This window comes from Lepus europaeus, chromosome 4 (genome assembly GCF_033115175.1).
Source record: "Lepus europaeus isolate LE1 chromosome 4, mLepTim1.pri, whole genome shotgun sequence".
In the NCBI taxonomy this organism is placed as follows: Eukaryota; Metazoa; Chordata; class Mammalia; order Lagomorpha; family Leporidae; genus Lepus; species Lepus europaeus.
In genome coordinates this window covers 104,435,418-104,452,827 of record NC_084830.1, presented here as the reverse complement: position 1 = coordinate 104,452,827, position 17,410 = coordinate 104,435,418, and positions in this window count along the sequence as shown.

Here is a 17,410-nt window from a genome sequence, read left to right as displayed (position 1 = left end):
GTCCCGCAAATAATAAATAAGTAACTGTTTGGATGTTTCTAGTCTGGAATGGTCTCAGACATCTGTGCCCGCAGGTAAACATCAGAGGGCGCTCCTCCCTGTGGTTCTACTGGCTGGGGCCGGTCCCCTGGGGAGGATCAGCCCTGGAGAGGCTGTGTGGTGTAATGGCAAGTGCCTCGGGATCTGAGACCCAGCACCAGGCTTCCGGTCCCAACTCTGCCACTGCGGTGTGATGGTGTGACCTCTGCCTCAGGGTGGAACAGCAACCCCTACCTCACAGGGGTGTGGCGAAAACGAGAAGTCCGGGCAGACGTGAACTGCACGCCTGAGACGTGATGAGTGCTCCATAAATGGTGGCTGCTGCTCCTTCTGTTTTTGTCCAAGTGCCCCTGGGGAGATGAGGCCACAGGCAGACAGCGTCTGACACAGAGCCTGTGTTAAGATTCAGTGATTTGGGGCCGGCGCTGTGGCATAGCAGGTAAAGCCCCTGCCTGCAGTGCCGGCATCCCATATGGACACCGGTTTGAGTCCCGGCTGCTCCACTTCCGATCCAGCTCTCTGCTGGGGCCTGGGAAAGCAGTAGAAGATGGCCCAAGTCCTTGGGCCCCTGCGCCCACATGGGAGACCCGGAAGAAGCTCCTGGCATCGGATTGGCACAGCTTCCAATTGGCACAGCTCCAGCTGTTGGGGCCATTTGGAGGATGAACCAGCAGATAGAAGACCTCTCTCTCTTTGTGTCTGCCTCTGCCTCTCTGTAACTCTGCCTTTCAAATCTAAATAAATAAAAATCCTTTTTAAAAAAAGATTCATTGATTTATCAAATTTCAGAAACCTAATTCAATTTGATGGGGGGAGGGGTACAACATAGTGACCACAGGTGATTCTTCCCTGGGCTCCAACAAGAAACTGCCTCCCACTGCTGGGGAACCAGCTCATCCCAGGCCCCCAGAGACTGCGGCCGATGACCCCTGTGGAGAAGACAGGAAGTCCCGCTTTTATCCCAGAGATGCATGCAGAGCAAGTGTTTGGGACGTAATAACCTCCGGGGCAGACACAGATCCACAAAGCTGCCCAGAGAGCAGCCGTGAGGGATGCTGGTCTAGGACCCTCCTGCTGCCAGCTCATATGATCTGAGGCCCTGTCACTGTCTGTGAAGTGAAGTGGTTATCGCAATAAACCACAGTTCTGGGGGCGTGGGGGGAGGGAGAAAGCCCTTCCCTCCCAGCAGCCCCGACCAGACCCTCTGATGCTCAGTCTCTCCCTTCAAACACCGACTCCCCGAGTCCATCTGCCTTGCAACCTCACCAGGCCCTGCCCCAGAGAAAAGTCCCCATCTCAGTGCGCAGAAATGCTCTAGGAACTCAAAAGGCCGGTTCCAGAGTCAACCCAATAGCGCAGTGCTCCTGGTGGCCACCAGGTGGAGCACGCTGCCTTTTTTTCCCGCTAGGCAAAGTAGAGCAACCCCCCACCTCATCCTACCTGTTCAAACCCAGATCCAACCTATTCAAAGAGAATAGGGCGATGTTTCCTGAGCCCCTATATTTGGGATCCGTCTAACCCTATAAAGACAGCTGGACAGGCTTCGCTTCACAGGAGAAACCAGGGGCGGAGTCTCGCGGAGCGTGCACCAGCAACTTGTTCCCTTTCCCTTCCCAAGGCTGCCCGGCCCCTCCCACATGGGAGGGCTGTAATTTAGTCACCTGCTTGGGAGAGCACCTGCAGTCGGGCCTGCTCCCAGTCCTTTCTTGACTCCCTCTGGGTGACATCTCTGCGTCATTCTTGCACCCTGTGGTTCTGGGCGCCTGGTTCCAGAGGAACCCGGCCCGTGTGATGGAGCCATGGGAGGACAGGTGTGTGGCCATCCTGGCCAGCACTTCAGAACAGTCTGCCTGAGAATGAAGCCCACATAGAGGGGATTGGCGAGCGCAGAGGAGCCGATGCCATGCCTGGGAGTAGTCATCTCCGGGATTTCCCACTTGGGACTTCCTAAGCCAGGGTGGGCAGGATTCTGTCACCAACAGCCAAGAGCTCTGCCTAATGCTTCCTCCAGTTCCCCTTGTCACCCACGACCACCACTCACCCCGGGATCACCGCCCCCCACAGAGTGAGCCAGCGGCCCTCTGACGCATCCTTCTGCCACGGCCCTGACCGCACTGTGTCGTGGTGACCTGCTGAATGCCTCTTCAACCCAGAAGCTCATTGAGGACAGCACTGGGTCTCAGTCATCCTGCCAGGTCCCTGGAGCCTCCCATAGGATTACGGTTGTGTTTTGGTAACTGGTGAGCAAGTAAATTGATAAGCAAATGAATAAAGCGTGGGTCCGGGCTGGTAAGGGCCACTGCCGGTTTTTTGTTTGTTTGTTTGTTTTGTTTTGTTTTGTTTTGTTTTTTAAAGATTTACGTATTTATTTGAAATGCAGAGGCAGAGAGAGAGGTCTTCCATCCGCTGGTTCCGAGATGGCTGCAACGGCTGGAGCTGCACCTATCTGAAGCCAGGAGCTTCTTCTGGGTCTCCCACGCGGGTGCAGGGGCCCAAGGACTTGGGCCATCTTCCACTGCTCTCCCAGACCATACCATGGAGCTTAGAATTTCACAGGACAGGCTAGTTGAATGCAGTCCTTGGTCAGAAGAGCCCGTTTCTGGGGTGGGAAGGGGGTTAAGAAAGGACCTAGGGGCCAGCGCTGTGGCATAGCAGGTAAAGCCGCCACTTGCAGTTGCCGGCATCCCATGTGAGCACAGGTTAGAGTCCCGGCTGCTCCACTTCAGACCCAGCTCTCTGCTGTGGCCTGGGAAAGCAGTAGGTCCCCCTGTGTCTCTGTCCTTTTGCAATGTGACTTTGTCATTTCTCCCATCAAGATTAGGAGTGGGAGGAGCAGAGTGAGGAACAATTGAGACACCAGCATCCCCTCTCAGAGCGCCAGTGTGGGTCCCAGCCGCTCCGCTTCTGATCCAGCTCCCTGCTGATGTGCCTGGCAAGACAGCAGAGGATGGCCCAAGTGCTTGGGCCCCTGCCACCCATGTAGGAGACCCAAATGGAGTCCCAGGTTCCTGCCTTCCTCTTGGCCCAACCCCAGCCACTACAGCCACTTGGAGAGTGAACCAGCAGATGAGATCCCCCCGCCCCGTGTGTCTGTGTGTGTGCACGCGCGTGTGTGTCACTCTGCCTTCCAAATAAATTTAAAAACCTTAAATGAAAAAAGCCCTTGCCCGTCCCCTGCTGGCACATGAAAGAGAAGCCAGGGCGCATAGCCTTGCGAGGAATCCTGAAAGGTTTTACATCCCCGCGTCCCAGAGCTGTCAGGTGCAGTAACCTCCGGCATGTCCACCTGGGACCTGTTTACCTTCCCGCCTGTGATGAGATCGCCCTGGGGCAGCCGCACCCTCAACTTCTGGTCAGGGGCAGGATGACCTCCACCCTCCTGGCTTTTCCTAAAGCAATCAAGAAGGAGCCTGGAGCTGTTAGAGGCCTCCTCTGTCACCTCTTGGGGAGTACCTGCCCCAGAATGAGAATGGAGCCCTGGGGAAGACAGCTGAAGAGAGGATGAGTCTAAGCGCCACACTGTTGGGTCGTTAGGAACCAGCTGTTCCCGAAACCTGATTTTACCTGGACTTTCAAATGTCTGAGTTAGGGCTGGCACTATGGCACAGTAGGTTAATCCTCCACCTGCAGTGCTGGCATCCCATATGGCTGCCGGTTCTAATTCCGGCTGCTCCTCTTCCAGTCCAGCTCTCTGCTGTGGCCTGGGATAGCAGTAGAAGATGGCCAAGTCCTTGGGCCCCTGGTACCTGCATGGGAGACCTGGAAGAAGCTCATGCTTAGCTCCTGGCTCCTGGCTCCTGGCTCTTGGCTGTGGATCAGCTGCGGCCATTTGGGGAGGGAACCAGTGGAAGGAAGGCCTTTCTCTCAGTCTCTCCCTCTCTCTCTAACTCTGCCTCTCAAATAAATAAATAAAATCTTTTTTAAAAAATGTCTGAGTTGGCATCTCTGCTGCTTAGAGCTGAAGAGCTAGTGCCCTGAGGGTCGGGAAGTTTGGCCAGGGCTGAGCAGGGGTGAGCAGGGGTGGGCAGGGGTGGGCAGGGGTGGGCCAGAGGGCTCTTAGGACAGGACTGGTAGGGGCCTTAGGAGCTGTGCAACAGGGAATTCACTTTTCCTCAGCCCCTGCTGTATGCCAGGGCCCTGGAAGGAGACACAGTCTCTCCTAGGGGACGCATCACACAAACAATGCTGCAATGGTAACAAACGCCACAAAGGAAAACCCAAAGGTAGCCAGAGAGTAATAGGAGGCCTGAGCCCAGGCCAGGGGCAGGGCCGGCCGTCCCCTGAGGAGTGGACATTGAAGTTGAGGAATTAGCCTGTGGGTGGGAGGGAGGATGGGGAGGCAGAGGAAATCCAGGCAAGGAGCAGCATGTGCCAAGGCCCCAAGGGAGGAAGGTGCTTCTCACCTCACAGGAAGAGACTATGCCACCAGGCAGCCACCAGAGGACTGGCAGGAGTCAGGCCCCGCGAGAGTAGCAAGACTTCTGGAGGAGACACAAGAAACAAAGCAGCTTCTATGATCTTAAGGAGCTCCCCAGGAGTGCTCAAGACCTAGGCTCAGGGCAGATGCTGGGGTACAGTGGGTTGGATCACCGTGTGGGATGCTTGCATCCCATATCTGAGTGCTGGTTGAAGTCCCGGCTCCTCCACTTCCAATCCAGCTTCCTGCTAATGTGCCTGGGAAGGCAGTGGAGAATGGTCCAAGTGCTTGGACTCCTGCCATCCATGTGCAAGACCCAGAGAGTTCCTATCTCCTGGCTCCTGGCCTAAGCCCAGGCCCAGACTTGGCTGTTGTGGCCATTTGGGGAATGAACCAGAAGATGAACAATTCTCTCTCTCTCCATGTCTCTCTTTCTCTCTGGCTCTGTCTCTCTGTCTCTGTTTCTCTCTCCTACCTTTCAAATAAAAAGTCTTCCTTTAAGATTTTATTTGTTTATTTGAGAGGCAGAGTTACAGACATAGAGGAAGAGACAGAGAGGTCTTCCATCCACGGTTCACTCCCCAGATGATCACAACGGCCAGAGCTGGGCCAATCCGAAGCCAGGAGCCAGGAGCTTCTTCCAGGTCTCCCATGCAGGTGCAGGGGCCCAAGGACTTGGCCATCTTCTACTGCTTTCCCAGGCCATAACAGAGCTGGATCAGAAGAAGAGCAGCTGGGACTCAAACCAGCGCCCACATGGGATGCCAGTGCTACAAGGGGAGGTTTAGCCTACTGTGCCACAGCACCAGCCCCAAAGAAATAAATCTTTAAAAAAAAGTGAAAGAGAAAAAGAACTAGGCTCAGGCTACACGGCCGGGGTCCCGCCCCCAACACCATGCAGGACAGCACAGGAAGGGCACCATCATCCTCACAGGCTGCCGGTGCCGCTAACTCGCCCATCTGCTTCCAGGGCCACTGGCCTGGGCACACCACACACACACACGCACACACACACAGAGTCATCCTACACACACACACAAACATCCCACACACACATACAAGCATCCTATACACACATACAAGCGTCCTACACACACACACACATGCACTCCCAGGTGCTTTCCTCCTGGGCTTCCCCTGCCCCAGGCTGGGTCCTCCCCGGCTGTCCAAGGTGCAGGGTGCACGCATGGGCAGAGCCGAGACCTCAGCTGGAGGAGAAGCTGGGGATGGGAGCGTGGTTCTCCATGGCTCTCCAGCCTCTCCCAGCAGAGGCGAGCTGGGCCTCGGGCAGTGTTCCTGAAACCTTAGCGAGGGTCCCAATGACCACCACGCCCCTCCCCGGGCATCAGTCTTGTGGTGGCTCTGAGCTGTGACCACATGCCCCTTTCAGGACATCGGGCAGAGTGTCCACCTCCTCCGCGGGGCTGTACCTACTCACAGAGAACAAAGCAGACCCAGGGTGACCGCTGAGAATAAGTCACAAAACACATGGCCACTCCAAGGGGAAGCCCCAGCCGTGGAGCCCCGTGGGAGGAGAGAGATGGACAAAGCTCCTTGGCTTGGCCAAACTTTACCGAGGCCTCTGGACCTTCTTCCTATAAAACCCAGTTCCCTACAAAAGCCATTTTCTGCTAAGAGCCCTGCTTGGTCCAGTTCACCAGCCAGCTCCGGCCTCAGCATTCCATCACCAGCGCTGGCTGGCTGAGCAGGTGCTTCATCCCCACTGCCGCCCAGGTGAGGTCAGAGTCCTGGCCTGTCCTCAGCAAGAATGCGGTCAGATTGGTTTAGCCAGAATGCCCTCCGCCAGGACGCCAGGACGCCTTCTTAGCAGTCCCCTCCCGAGCCCCCAGCCAGCCCCCTGGCTATCAACCCCGTCCCTACCCCCCACCCCCCAACACCGCGTGCTGCAGGCAGAGTGGAGCCCAGTCTCTCTGCTGCGCCTCCACAATGGCCCTACGTAAAGCCCTCTTTCTACCTGGGCAGGCAGTTCACAGGAAGGTTTTGAACAAGTAGGGGTGATTACAGGATGCACCTGCTGACTTGTAAGTGCCAAGTGCAACCGGCCCTCAGTACCCCAGGGTCCCGCACCTGCACATTCAACCAGCTGCAGAACAAAAATATCGGGGGAAAAATCAGGTCCAGGGAAAGCAGCGGAGGATGGCCCAAGTGCTTGGGCCCTTGCACAACCCTGTGGGAGACCAGGATGGGGTTCAGGGCTCCTAGCTTTGGCCTGGCCCAGCCCTGGCTGTCGTAGCAATTTGGGGAGTGAAGTGGATGGCAGATCCGTGTGTGTGAGTGTGTGTGTGTGTGTGCGTCTTTCCCTCTGTCATTCTGCCTTTAAAATAAATAAATTTATATATTAAGATTTTATTTATTTGATAGGTAGAGTTACAGACAGAGGGAGAAATAGAGAGAAAGGTCTTCCACCCACTGGTCCACTCCCCAAATGGCCACAATGGCCAGAGCTGGGCCAATCTGAAGCCAGGAGTTTCTTCCCAGTCTCCTACACGGGTACAAGGGCCCAAGGACTTGGGCCATTTTCCACTGCTTTCCCAGGTCACAACAGAGAGCTGAATCAGAAGAGGAGTAGCCAGGACTAGAACTTGCATCGCTATGGGATGCCGGTGCAGCAAGTGGAGGATTAACCTACTGCGCCACAGCTCCGGCCCCAAATATATGTTTTGTTTTTTTTAAATCAGTCCATACTGAAGGCTTTTTTTCCTTGTCATTATTCCCTAAACAATAGAGTGCAACAACTATGTTCATATCATTACATTGCATTAGGCATTGGAATTAATTTATAGGTGTCCTGGTGAGTTAAATGGCTGCTTGCAACGCCGGATCCATATGGGCACTGGTTCGAGTCCCGGCTGCTCCACTTCTGATCTAGCTCCCTGCCAATGCACCTGAGAAAGCACCCTGCACCCACGTGGCAGACCCAGAAGAAGCTCCCAGCTCCTGGCTTTGGTCTGGCCCGGTCCAGCCATTGCAGCCCTGCAAGAAGTAAACCAGCAGATGAAAGATCTCTTTATCTTTCTCTCTGTGTGTCTCTCCCTCCCTCTGTCATTCTGTCATTTGAATAAATAAAATAAATCTTTAAAAAAATTTTTACAAGATCTACATGGGTCCCAATCAGCTCTGTCTCTAACCCAATCCCAATGCCCTAGGAGATGGAATATTCTTTTTTTTTAAAATATTTTCCATTTTTTTATTTTATGTTTTAAAGATGTGTTTACTTGAAAGGCAGAGCTATATATATAGAGAGATCTTCCACCTGCTGGTTCACTCCCCAAATGGCTGCAACAGCTAGAGATGGACCAAGCTGAAGCTAGGAGCCGGGAGCTCTATCCTGGTCTCTATTCTCAGGAACCCAAGTACTAGGGCCATCTTCCTCTGCCTTCTCAGGCATATTAGCAGGAAACTAGATTGGAAGCAGAAAAGCTGGCACAGGAAGGGGCACTCCGACATGTGACGTGCGCACCCCAAGGAGCATCTTAACCTGCTGCACACAACATCCATCCCCCAAATTATTATCTTAACTGGACATGTTTATGAAGTGCAGTGTGATTATTTGATACAAGTACGCAATGTGTAATGACCAGGGCTGATGCTGTGGCATAGTGGGTAAAGCCACTGCCTGCAATCCCATTTGGGTACCAGTTCAAGTCCCAGTTGCTCCACTTCTGATCAAGCTCTCTGCTAATGTTCCTGGAAATGCAGCAGAAGATGGCCCAAGTGCTTGGGCCCCTGCTCCCATGTGGGAGACCCGGAAGACGCTCCTGGTTCCTGGCTTCAGCCTGGCCCAGCCCTGGCTGCTGTAGCTATCTGGGGAATGAACCAGCAGATGAAAGTGTGGCTATTTGGGCAGTGAACCAGCAGATGGAAGACCTCTCCCTCTCTCTCTCTCTCTCTCTCTCTCCCTCTCTCTGTGTAACTCTGACTTGCAAATAAATAAACACATCTATAAAAGACAAAAACAGAAACTTCACTGTCTTTAAAAAAAAATGTGTAATGCCCAAATGAGGTTAGTTGGCATTTCCAGCTCCTTATCATTTAAAAATGTTTTCAATTAACTCTGAATAATTATACATATTTATGAGGCACAGCGTGATATTTCAGTGAACATAGACAATGGTGGGAGACGGAGCCCCCATGCTAGCAGAGTCTGGGTGGCAGGCGCCTATCCAGACCCAGGCAGTGGGGAAGGAGCACAGCACCAGGACCCCAAAGAAAGCCTGAGGGGTTGTTAGCAGAGACAGAGGATTTAGATGTCCAGTGCACGGGAGTCAGGAAGGGTCTTCATTCTATTTTATTTTTATGTATCTTATTTATTTAAAAGACAGAAAGAAGGGGGCTGGCACTGTGGCGTAGCGGGTAAAGCTGCCACCTCAGTGCCGGCACCCCATTCAGGTGCAGTTCGAGTCCCGGCTGCTCCACTTCTGATCCAACTCTCTGCTGTGGCCTGGGAAAGCAGTAGAAAATGGCCCAAATCCTTGGGCCCCTGCACCCACATGGGAGACCCGGAGGAAGCTCCTGGCTTCGGATTGGCCCAGCTCCAGCTGCTGCAGCCATCTGGGGAGTGAACCAGTGGATGGAAGACCTCTCTCTCTCTCTCTCTCTCTCTCTCTCTCCCCCGCCTCTGTCTCCAATCTCTGTAACTTTGCCTTTCAAATAAAATTTTCAAAAATAAGTTAAAACAAACAAACCCCCAAAAAATTTTTTTAAGACACAAAGAGGTAGAGATTCTCTATCTGTTGGTTTACTCCCCCAAAACCCACAATAGCCAGAGCAGAGCCAAAGTAGTTTTGAGCTCCAAGGTAGGAGCCCAAAACTCAACCTAGGTCTCCCATGTGTGTGGCATTGGTCCACCTACCGGAGCCAGCATCTGCTGCCTCCCAGGGCACACACCAACAGGAGGCTGGGATGGACAGCAGTGCTGCTTGGACTCGACCCAGGAACTGGGATGTGGAGTGCGGGTATCCCAAGCGGCAGCTTCGCCTCAGTGCCAAGCACCGCCCCCAGGAAGGCTCTGGAAGGCTCTGCATCGCATGGCAGGGTCCCTGGGTTTGAGCCCCAGCTCTGCCCCTGATCCCAGCTGCCGCTAATGAGCGCCCTGGGAAGCAGCAGGTGATGGCTGGAGGTTTTCTGTCTCTGCCACCCTGGTGGGAGACCTGAACTGAGCTCCTGGCTCCCAGCTTCGACCCCAGCTAGGGGCTGCTGTACGCATTTGGGGAGTGAGCCAGGAGGTGGGAGCACTATCCCTGTCTCTCTCTTTGTCTCTCTGCCTCTCAAATAAGCAAAAATAAAAGTCAGGGCTGGTGTTGTGGCACAGCAGGTAAAGCCGCTGTTTGCAACGCCAGTATCCCACATGCTAGTGCCAGTTTGAGTCCCAGTTGCTCCACTTATGATCCAGCTCCCTGCTAATGCACCTGGGAAACAGTGGAAGACGGCCTAAGTTCTTGGGCCCCTGCACCCATGTGGGAGATGTGAATGGAGTTCCTGGCTCCTGGCTTTAGCCTGGCCCAGCCCCAGATGTGGTGATCGTTTGGGGAGCAAAGCAGAGGATGGAAGATCTCTCTCTCTGTCTCTGCATTTCTCTGTCACTCTGCTTTTCAAATATTTTTTAAATCTTTAAAAAAATAAAAATTAAAAAATAAATCATTTTATTTTAAAAATTATTTATTTATTTATTTATTTGAAAGGCAGAGGCGGGGGGGGGGTAGGTCTTCCATCCACTGGTTCACTCCCCAAATGATCACAACGGCCAGGGCTGCACCAATCCAAAACCAGGAGCCAGGAGCTTCTTCCAGGTCTCCCACGTGGGTGCAGGGGCCCAAGGACTTGGATCATTTTCTACTGCTTTCCCAGGCCATAGCAGAGAGCTGGATCAGAAGAGCAGCAGCCAGGACTCGAACTGGCGCCCATATGGGACACTACTGTCACAGAAGGAGGCTTAGCCCATTACTCCACAGCACTGGCCCCCAGAAGTTATTTAAAATATATATATATATGGATTGATTTATTTGAAAGTCAGAGTTAGAGAGAGAGGTAGAGAAAAAGAGAGAGAAGCCTTCCATCTGTTGGACCACTCCACAAATAGCTGTAATGGCCAGGCCGTAGCCAGCAGCCAGGAGCTTCAACTGGCTCCCATTTGGGATGCTGGTGTCACAGGCAGTGGCTTGACCCTGTAGGCCACAACACCAGCCCCCAAACGAAGCCATTTTGAGGCAGATGAGATCAGGATACAGACTCTCAGCTCCTAGTTTGTTAGAGACCCAGGCAATGCGCCCAGCAGAAGGATGTGCGCCCCCCTCCTTCGTAGCCAGGGGCAGCTGTGTGTCTCAGTCTGGCCAAGCAGGTGGAATCAGAGCTGTGGGTACAAACTCAGCTCCGCGGCTTCTTCCTTTCTTCCTCCCGCCTGAGCACAGGTGCAATGGTGGAGCTGAAGCCACCACCTTGCAACCATGACAGAAAAATCTAGAAAAGTAGAAAGACCTCAAAACCCTAACTTCAGGTCCCCCTTTCCCTGCCTCCAGACTTGGGGCTTTAAGGTGAGATCAATAAACTGGTTTAAGCCTCGGCCACGTACAGTCTCTGCTGTCTGAGCTCCAACAAAATCCTGGTGGTCTGGGCGGATGTCAGGGAAGGCTCGTGTCCTCCGCGGCTTGCTTTCCGCTTCCCTGCGGTTCTCGGCTCCAGGGAGCGCTGAGCCTTGACAAGCCTTGACAGCCCCAAGAGGTCCCTCTCCTAGCCAACCAGAGCCTGCACCACGGCGCCGGGATCTGCTGGCCTCAGATCCCCTCCCCATGCGTCTGGGTTTGAGGACCCCCCAGAGCCCTCCCGGGCGGCCAGCCTCAGCTCCGGGCTCCCTGCCTTCCCAAACACGCCCTGAGCAGCCTGCACCCCACGCCTCGCTGTCTCCAGAGTATGAATTAGATACAGATGTGCCGGGAACTGAAGCTGGGTGGGGCATGGGGTGATAAGAGAGCTGAGGGAGGGCTTCCCTCACAGTCCCTCCCTCCTGCCCATCCCCCAGGATATTGGGTGGGTCCTGGGCCCATCCCTTGTCAATATTCCTATCGGCTGCTCTTCCCTGGGCCTGGGCTGTGCGCCAGGCATGCGCATTGGCTATTACACACATCCTTGCCACACGGAGACCTCACACTAGAAGCAGTGCTCCCATTTCACAGAGAGTGAGACTGAGGCTTGACGCTCCAGGACTTCCTCAGGATTCAAACCCAGATGCCCCAGACTCTAACACCAACCCTTAATTACTCAGTCGCTGTCAATGTCATCTCCGTTTTTTTTTGTTTGCTTGTTTTGTTTTTTTGTTTTGACAGGCAGAGTGGACAGTGAGAGAGAGAGAGAGAGACAGAGAGAAAGGTCTTCCTTTGCTGTTGGTTCACCCTCCAATGGCCGCCGTGGCTGGTGCACAGCACTGATCCAATGGCAAGAGCCAGGTGCTTATCCTGGTCTCCCATGGGGTGCAGGGCCCAAGGACTTGGGCCATCCTCCACTGCACTCCCGGGCCACAGCAGAGAGCTGGCCTGGAAGAGGGGCAACCAGGACAGAATCCGGTGCCCCGACCGGGACTAGAACCCGGTGTGCCGGCGCTGCAAGGTGGAGGATTAGCCTAGTGAGCCACAGCGCCGGCCTGTCATCTCTGTTTTAAGCAGCCAAGCCATACCTCCCTGGAGCCTGTGTGGGTAGAAAAGTCTTTGTAGGACTGGTGCTGTGGTGTACTAGGTTAAGCCACTGCCTATAACACCAGCATCCCATAAGGGTGCTGGTTCGAATCCCAGCAGCTCCACTTCCAAACCAGCTCCCTGCTAATGCACCTGGGAAAGCAGCAGCAGATGGCCCCTGCACCCATGTGGGAGACCCGGATGAAGAAATCCCTGGCTCCTGGCTCCAGCCTGGCCCAGCCCTGGTCATTGTGGCTGTTAAGGGAGTAAACCATTGGATGGAAAATCTCTTTCTCTGTCTCTCCCTCTCTCTGTGTGTCACTCTGCCCTTCAAGTAAATTAAAAAAAAAAAAAAAAAAAAAAAAAAGGAGAGAGGGAAGTTTGCAAAAAGTGGTGAGGGGGTAGCAATGGTCAATTCTGAGTGGTGGGTGACCGGTGTCACTCCGTGCATGGTTTCTGTAGCACCCCGTGTCGCTTACTGACGGGATGCATTCTGAGAAATGTTCTGTTGTGCAAACACCATCACGTGCACACCTAAGCTGTGAGTCCAGCCTGCTGCTCCCAGGTTACAAACCTACACAGCGTGTCTCTGCCCTGAATACGGCGGTTGTGTGTGTGTGTGTGTGTGTGCTGTAGCACCATAGCCAGCGAACATGAGAGAGGCAGGATGAAACCCCCAGGCAACAGGACCTTCTCAGCCCCAGCACGGCCTCGTGGAAGCACCGTTGTCCCCGTAACCCACTGCTGACCAACAACATGCTTACGCGACGCGTGAGTGCATTTGAAATTTCCCCCAGATTTAAAAAAAAAAAAATGTTTTGAAAGAAAGATATGAAAGGAGGAAGACAAGAAAGAACAGGACTGGGTCAGAGGCGAGGGCCAGCGCTCGGGCCAGCGCTCAGGCCAGTGTTCAAGCCAGAGCAGGGCTGGAGCGGGGCCTGGGCAGAGGCCCGGCTGGCTCCACGGCCCAGCTTTCCACACAACAGCCCCAGTGTTCCCACGGCCGGCTGCCAGCCAACAGCAACATCGTTGGCACCAGGCAACGTCTGCCCCACCCCCACTCTGCTCCTGGGCAGGTGTGGGGGGGTGGAGGCTGGCCTCAGGAGACCCTCCGGGCCCAGCCCGGCACTCCAGAGGCTCAGGGGCTGCAAACGCTGGGCCGGGCCTGGGGCTCCTTGGGCGCCCCATCAGCACTGGCGGAAGGGAGCCCAGACCTGGCAGCTGTCCAGTGCACACTCCATGTGGGGTGAGTCTCCACTTTCCCCAGGAGCCACAGCTGGGGACGGGGCCGAAGTGGCTGCTGGCCGAGCCATGGAGTCACCCTAGCTCTCAATCCCTCTTGGCCCCCAAAACTAGGGTTGCAGCCTCAGTTCTGTGACGCCCTTCCTAGGTGACCTCAAAGAAGTCATTCCATCTGCCCAAGCTTCTATTTCCTTGCCTACAAGATGGGGCTATGCTTTTTTTTTTTAAGGTTTATTTATTTATTTATTTATTTGAAAGTCAGAGGCAGAGAGAGAGAGAGAGAGAGAGAGAGGTCTTCCATCTGCTGGTTCACTCCCCAAATGACTGCAATGGCCAGAGCTGGGCTGATCTGAAGCCAGGAGCCAGGAGCTTTTCCCGAGTCTCCCACATGGGTGCAGGGGCCCAAGCTTTTGGGACCATCTTCTACTGCTCTTCCAGGCCATTAGCAGAGAGCTGGATCGGAAGTGGAGCAGCCAGGACCCTGGGCCCCGTGGGCTAAGTCTTCATAAACCATTTGTCCTGGGGAAAATGTCAAAGGACAGACAACACCAAGCACAGCACCTGGCACCCAGTGGGAACCCAGCCAATGCTATACGTGTTACCAACTTCCTGTTCTGGCGAAACTCACCATCTACTAACTTTTGCATTTTCCCAGAATCCCTGAAGTGAGACGCAAGAGTGCACCCATTTTCTGGAAGGACAAACTGAGGCAGAGACAGGCTAAAGGCAGGATCTTAGGATGGTAGGGTCTTGCCTTTGCTAAGCAAGAGAGTGTGTGTGTGTGTGTGTGTGTGTGTGTGAGAGAGAGAGAGAGAGAGAGAGAGAGAGAGAGAGAGAGAAGAGAAGCTGCAAGCCTGGCTGGTGAGAGTGTTAGCAAGAAAGTGGGAGTGTGAGGGAGAAGAGGCCGGGCCGCCTCTCACCGCCCCCACGCCAGGGCCAGCAGCTCCAGGAAGGGTGGCAGTCGGGCCGATTCACTGATTCACTGCTCTCTCCCTGGGATTCAGAGTGGGGGTGGGGGGAGCTTTCAGCGAATTCTTGTGGCTGAGCGTGGGGGGAGCGTATCAGACTGTACACAGGACCAGTGTGGGAGGCTGTGAGTGTGGGAAGGGGGCAGAGCAGTGGGGGGCAAGGGGCACATTCTGGGGGCGTGAGCTGGGGCCTGGGAGCTGAGGGGTGGGCATCCTGGGAGACAAGGCGGCTGCTCACATGCCCTGAGCTAGCAGGGCTCGGATAAACCTGGGAAAGGCCCCGGTCTGAGCGCCAGCCGTGGGGCAGGGTCGGGCGGCTGCTGGCGCTCACTCTGTCCCCCACAAATCTCTTTACTAAGGGACCAAAGATGTAGAGCAGGGCTTCTCTGGGAACCCAGGGGTCTGGTGAGGCCCCTCCCTGGAGGAGGGCGCTCCAAGGCAGGAGTCTCATCTTTCCCGGGGCACTGCAGCCAGGCAGGGGGCTGGGGATGGATTCCGACAAACTGTTTTTAAAGGAGAACCAGTTCTTTTCCGGTTTATCTTTGGGAAGGAGGGTGTTCCTTTGTCTGAAAAGGAAAAACAAAAAATTGCATTAATGGGCCTTTTAGTTATGCAAAGATATGCCCCTTCCTCCCCTACCTGCCTCAGGAGTGAGGCCGGGAAAAGCTGGACTCGCATGACAATACAGACGGAAGCTACTACGCTGGGCAGCGCCTCTTCGCTTCTCCCGGAGCCTGCGGGGGAGGAGAGGGCCTCGTCTCAGGTGAGGGGTGCACACAGGTCAGAGGGTGCCTGGCCTTCTAGTTTGGCTGCAGTGTGGGTCTCTGCAGGTGAGGCCGACCAGAGCACACTGAGAGTGGAGCTATCTGGGAGGCACCTGCATGTACCCTGCACTTAACACGGTGGCCAGGTCCGCGGGCACAGCTCCTGCCTCCCCTGAGCGAACGCTTCACAATATTTACATACCTGATGGTTCAGCTACAGTTCTGGCAAATATGATGAAGAAATCCCAGATCTAAAAGTGATCATAATGGTGCAGCAGGTAAAGCTGCCATCTGCGTGCCGGCATCCCATATGGGCACCGGTTCGAGTCCCGGCTGCTCCACTTCCAATCCAGCTCTCTGCTATGGCCTGGGAAAGCAGTGGAAGATGGCCCAATTGGGCCCCTGCACCCATGTGGGAAACCCAGAAGAAGCTCCTGGCTCCTGGCTTCAGATCAGCCCAGCTCCAGCTGTTGTAGCCATTTGGGGAGTGAACCAGTGGTTAGAAGACCTCTCTCTCTCTTTCACTCTACCCTTGTCTCTCATTAACTCTGTCTTTCAAATAAATAAATAAATCTTAAAAAAAATAAAAGTAATCACAGGGGCCGGCACTGTGGCATAGCGGGTAAAGCTGCCGCTTGCAGTGCCGGCATCCCATATGGGCGCCAGTTTGAGTCCTGGCTGCTCCACTTCCGATCCAGCTCTCTGCTGTGGCCTGGGAAAGCAGTAGAGATGGCCCAAGTCCTTGGGCCCCTGCACCTGCATGGGAGACCTGGAAGAAGCTCCTGGCTCCTGGCTTCAGATTGGCCCAGCTCTGGCCATTGCAGTCATCTGGGGAGTAAACCAGCAGATGGAAGACTTCTCTCTCTCTCTCTCTCTGTAATGCTCTTTCAAATAAATAAAATAATTCTTTAAAAAAATACGAAGAAGAAGTAATCACAGCTAGCATTGCAAAGCAAATGCTGGATGATGGCTTTGCGCACACCCGCAGGTCTGCTTCTTGCAACAACCTCTTGAGGTTGATGCTATCAGCTACCACTTTCCTGCCGACAGGATGAAGATGGAGGGACCCGCCAAGGCTGTGTACTGAGATGTGAGCGCACACAGCCCAGTGCTGCAAGCTCTGCTCTGAATCGCTCAGGAGAAGGCAGTTCAGCAGCACTTGGCGAGCTCAGTGCTCCCAGAGGAAGCAAGAGGAGCAGGACCTGAGAAGGAGACAGACTTCACCAGACCAAGACGGAAAGCGCGTTCCAGGAAGAGGGAACATCATGCAAAGGCCCAGGGGCACAGTGGGAGCAAGATAAAGGGCATGAAGGTTCAATCTGGAGATGTGGACAGGGACCAGGTCATGCCAAAAACCTATATATAATTTTGTGAGAAGCTACTGGAAAATTAAAGGGGATGATAGAAACAGTCAGATTTGTATTTAAAATATAACTCAGGTGGGACTGGCGTTATGGCATAGCAGGTAAAGCAGTCACCTGAGATGGCAGCATCCCATGTGGGCGCTGGTTTGAGTCTTGGCTGCTCCACTTCCCGACCAGCTCCCCAATCATGGCCTCAGAAAGCAGTGGAAGATGGCCCAAGTGTTTGGACCCCTGCACCCACATGGGAGACCTGGAAGAAGCTCCTGGCTCCTGAGTTGGTCTGGCCCAGCCTGGCCATTGTGACCATTTGGGGAGTGAACCAGGGGATGGAAGATCTTTCTCTCGGTCTCTCCCTGTCTGTAATTCTGCCTCTTCAATAAATAAATAAATATATTTTTAAAAACCATAAACTACATTGCCACATTGCCAAAAATAGAGATTTCTTTCTTCCTTCCTTCCTTCCTTCCTTCCTTCCTTTCTTTCTTTCTTTTCTCTTCCCTTTTCTTTTCTTTTCTTTTCTTTTCTTTTCTTTTCTTTTCTTTCTTTTCTTTCTTCCAGGTCTCCCACACAGGGGCAGGGGCCCAAGCACTTGGGCCATCTTCCACTGCTTTCCCAGGCCATAGCAGAGAGCTGGATCGGAAGTGGGGCAGCTGAGACTCAAACCGGCACCCACATAGGATGCTGGCACTGCAGGCAGCAGTATTACCCGCTATGCCACAGTGCCAGCCCCCTAAATAAATCTTTTAAAAAATCACTCTGGACTTGGGGTTGAGGCTCCATGGCTTAAGCCACCGCTTACATCACCAGCATCCCAAATCAGAGCACTGGTTCAAGTCCCAGCTGCTCTGTTTCCAATCCAGCTCCCTGCTAATGCTCCTGGGAAGGCAGGTGGAAGATGGCCCAGCCTCTGCCACCCCCATGGGAGATGCTG